We start from the raw sequence: 4,560 nt of genomic DNA on the forward strand, positions 1-4,560 counted from the left end.
CCCCCCCCCCCCCCCGCCGCAGGCTCTCTGGGAGGTAAAAGGACTCCTGTCTCTTAAGCGAGATGCCCTCTGTCCAGATCCACAGCCTGCTACTTCCTGTCCCCTCTCGGGCCTGACTTCTGCAAGCACTTGGCACGCAGACCCTCGCTGACCACTCGGTTTCTGCCGCGTCCCTGGCACTCTCTTCGTAGGTAGGGCCCGGGCTCTGCCAAAGCACAACCAGCTGCTGGCTGCCCCTTTCTTCTCTCCCTTCCCTGCCCCTTCTCGTCCAGATTCCTCCTCCCTTCCCTTTACTTCCACTGCCCCTTCCGCTTTCCTTTCCCTCCTCAACATCTTTTCCCAGTTGGGGTCCACTGTCGCCATTCTCGCTGGAATCAGCTGACTCCTTCTGAGCGCTTGAGTTTTAAATAACAAAAGCCAGAGCCCAGGTTGTTTTGTTTTTTATCCCACCAGAGGCCTCCCCTAGTCAGGAGCCCCAGCCCCTGCTCCGGTGGACAAGGGAGGGAGCCCGCACCTGGAACACCTTCGCCCCATCCCCCCGGGTGACCGCAGCAGTTCCGTGGCGCGTCCTGGGAAATCCTGCCGTGCCTTCCCCACAGCCCGCGGAGAAACGGGAGCCCAGGAGGTGCCCCGGTGGACTCGGCTCCCAGTCAGGCAGCCAGGGCAGCACAGAGGGGCTCCCTCCCCTGCAGACCTGGTCTCCCGGCTCCAGGTGGGTGAATGGGGGAGCCTGCAGCCTCCCAGATTCGTCCCCAGACCGGGACGGCCTGGGGCCTGGAGTAGCTGCTCCTCGAGAGAGCTGAAGGCTGTGGAGGAGGAACTGCCGTTCTTTGAAAATGTTTTAATCCCCATTGCCCTTGTTTTTTACAGGTAGTGCATTCTGAGGGGCCGTGGCTCTTTTGAAAAGGATTCTGCTCCCCGCTGTGAGACTACAAGGCTCTGAAAGCATCTTAAGAGCCATCAAAAAATTAATGCGTTGACTTAGAAGTGAGACCAAAATGTAAAGCCTGCTCCAGACTAAAAGAAACTCAGAATCGTTTACATCAGTATGACTTAATAGCCGGTCATTGCAGAATTGTTGCTTTTATACAGTGTGGCATTTACTTTAATAGCAACTATGATAATTGATTCTAGGGCCTGGATAAGAACAAATTACTAAGTGCTAATTGCAGAGAATGAGATAAATAGCTTATAAATTAAATAGTAGTGCCTGAGGATGCCATTCTCAAACTCGAACTCTACTCTCCAGCAAAATAATTTCTTCTTAACCTATAGTTAGCCATTTTTGCCTCTAGAAATCGCACTTGAGCTGGACATGGTGGCTTATCCCTGCAATCCCAACTATCAGAAGGGTCACGGATTCAAGTTCAGCCTGGGAAACTTAGCATAACCCTATTTTTATTTATTTATTTTTCTGGACCAGGGATCAAACTCAGGCCCTTGTGCTTGTGAGGCAGGTGGGGTCATAACTCTGTTTTTAAAAAAGTTAAACAAACAACCAAAAGCAAGCCAGGAATGGTAGTGCATGCCTGTGATCCCAGAACTCGGGAGGCTGAAGCAGGAGGATTGGATGTTCAAAGGCAGCCTGAGCTACACAGCAAATTCAAGGCCAGCCTAGAATGTAATGAGAGCTGTCTCAAAAAAGAAACAAACAAAATAACAGCAAAATAATCCATAAAATTGGGTTTATTGATGAATACGTTATCTTTCTATATAACATTTAAGAGTAGCAAAAGATGCCAAATGAGGTGGCGCACAGTCTGTAATCCCAACACTTGAGAGGCTGAGGCAGGAGGATCACTGTGAGTTTGAGGCCAACCTGGACTACAGAGTGAGTTCAAAGCCTGCCCTAACTACAAAGCAAGACTCTTAAAAAAAGAAAGAAAGAAAGAAACCGATAAACAATCTGATAAAGTGGATGTCGCTGTCATTTCACCCCTTAGAGGCTGAGAATGTAGCTCAGCCATAGAGCACTTTCCCAGCTTGCTGGAGGTGCTGGCTTTAACCCTCTGTGCCATCCCTCTGCAGCCCTCTGCAGTCCCCCAAAGATCACTCTGTACTTGCAGGGCATTCACTCCGGGACACTGTGAGTGGCGGACTCCAAGGATGCTCAGGTTCTTTAAATAAAATCACAGTGTAACGTGAAATAGGAAGAAAGGGGCCAAAGGTGTAGGGGAAGTGGGAAGGGGAGGGGAAAGAAAAGATATGAGAAAAGGAAAAAATGGAAAAGGAGTCTTTGTAAATAGGGGAGGAAGGAGGGGGTGAAGGGAGGGCAGGGGTATGGGGAAAAAATGAGAACCAAGAGCTGTCATGTGAAGGTGCAGGATCCCAGTGATGAATGTAACTGTACTGTATACCTTAAATGTACCAATAAACTCAGTGGGAAAAAATAAAATCAAATCAGTGTCATCCTTTCTTTTCAATCTTCATTGGTTGAATTTGTGGATGAGGAACACAACTACTAAAGACCGACTTATAGATTTTCTTCTTTCTTTTCAGGTGGGCTTTCTGTGAGGGATTTTTTTAATGTGTATGAGAGAGAGAGAGAGAGAGAGAGAGAGAGAGAGAGAGAGACAAGGGCCTGCTTTGTGGTTCAGACTGGCCTCCAACTCAAAGCAATCCTCCTGCCTCAGCCTCCTTAGTGCTGGAATTACTGGTATGAACCATCACATCTCAGAGTTTCTATCTTGGATCACACTTTGGTTGTCTATGTCATTTTCCCTAAGGACTTACTAGCCCTAGCCCGGTGCTCAAGGGTGACAGTCATCATGCCCAGACTTTGGTGGCCGGGCCCCTTTCAACACTGGCTGCCATTTAGAAACTGGCCTCGAATTCATTTCTGTTTGTCACCAGCCCACCACCTTCACACCTTCCCAGTTACTATGTTTAACTTTCTTGAGTGTCAACTGTCCATGCCAGCTTCCCATCTGAAGCCAGGCTATAAGGGCTGAATGTCACTGCCACCTTCTTTTACCAGAAAAGCAGGCAGGGAAGGCATGGAGTGTGCCTGTTGTGGTCTTTCTTTCCCATTTTGTTCCATCTGAACATCTGGTTAGAAGACTATTACCTGGAAAATGTTATTTTAACTCTCCTTCAGTCGTGCTTTGTCAAATGTGTTATAAAATCTAAGGACAAAAAAGGGTCAATTCCTTGTCCATCCATCCATCCATTCACCACAGATTTATTTCATTATTTATCCTCCCCATGTTTACCAAATGCTTTGAGTTCAGCCCCCGTGCAGGGAGCAGCGCACATTATAAATACCAATTAGGGTGGGCAGGGCCGCTGGGGCAGGGCGGGAGGACCTGAGCGAGGCAGTGGGAAAGCTAGGGGGACGGGCAGAGCCCTCCGCAGGAGGGGGTGAGTCTGTGTCTGCCCACTCTGGGCTACTGGCCGAAAGGTGTCCTGCTCAGTACTGTGTTTCATTGTGGTACTGAGAACTGAACCAGGGTCTTTACACCGAGCTGCATCGCTGGCCCTCCTCTCCCCTTTGAGACAGTCTGGCTGAGTCATTTAATTGTTGGCTTGGCTGGGCTCGAACTTGTGATCCTTCTGACTCAGCTTCCCCAAGTCCTGAGATTGCAGGGATGAGTCAGCGCTCCCGCGTGACTGTTTTTGGCCTTGAGCCTGCCTATCAGCTCCTGGCCTGAGCCACTAACACCCAGGACCCTGTGCCCAGACCCTGCAGTTCCAGGGCCTCCTTGCTAAAGCCAGGGGGGGTCGGGGACCTGGGGGGACTCGAGGCCTCCCAGGCCGGGTCTCAGCGAGGTTTCTGGGCCCGGGGGCTGCGGCTCCCCCTGCCCTGCAGGCACAGCAGGAGTGGCAGCCGGCTGCGGGCCTCCTCTGGAGCAGGGCAGCGCCACGTCCCCAGCAGATGTCAGTCTGGGAACAGGAAGCAAGCTGATGTGGGGTTTCTAAAAATAAATAAGTAAATAAATAAATAATAACCACAGCTACAAGAACGCTCTTTTATTCCAAACTAAAAAAATGTTTTAATGACTAGCGCGGTTAGCACATGGGGGTTTTCATTGTTTTCAATTATGCGCAATTCTGAAAGGACAGCACAAATTCTGAGCCTGAATGGGGAATTGTGGGGCTGCGGATTTGTGCTGTTTTAAACATTTGCTTTACTACTTTAAGAAGAGAACTGTAAAATAGAAATAATGATATATTATTACAAGTAAATTACACTGTGGAGTAGCATTAATATTGCAGTTGAAACCTAGAATTTGAAATAAAGATGGAAATATTCATTTGTACATAGTTTTTGTTCTTAGAAAAATGATTTGGAAGGAGGCAAGGATCTTCCTTCTGTGTACGCAGCCAGTGGGGGCTGGGCAGCCCTGCCAGGGAGCCCCAGCTCCTGCCCCACCTGGCTTCCTGGCCCTCAGAAATGGGGACAGGGGCAGAGGACAGCAACGACTGCTGGGGGACAGGGGCAGGAGGGGCAAGATCTTCCTAGGAAGGTAAATCTAGGTCAGTGTGGGAAGTGGGAGATCGGGTTTTCTCTCTCTTAGGCCTCTTTTCCTCCTCCTCCTCCTCCTCCTCCCCCCCCCCCCC

At 49.6% G+C, this 4,560-nt stretch overlaps 1 long non-coding RNA gene across 1 annotated transcript; it reads left to right on the forward strand.

Annotated features, from left to right (window-relative positions):
• The first annotated feature begins 24 nt into the window (after positions 1 to 24).
• On the forward strand, positions 25 to 1,422 carry LOC104850192. Its single transcript, XR_776901.2, has 3 exons — positions 25 to 191; positions 454 to 712; positions 871 to 1,422. It is a non-coding gene; the product is annotated as an uncharacterized LOC104850192 (long non-coding RNA).
• Positions 1,423 to 4,560: the final 3,138 nt, after the last annotated feature.

The sequence above is a fragment of the Fukomys damarensis genome, unplaced genomic scaffold (genome assembly GCF_012274545.1).
Source record: "Fukomys damarensis isolate Sample0158 unplaced genomic scaffold, DMR_v1.0_HiC HiC_scaffold_26, whole genome shotgun sequence".
Taxonomy (NCBI): domain Eukaryota; kingdom Metazoa; phylum Chordata; class Mammalia; order Rodentia; family Bathyergidae; genus Fukomys; species Fukomys damarensis.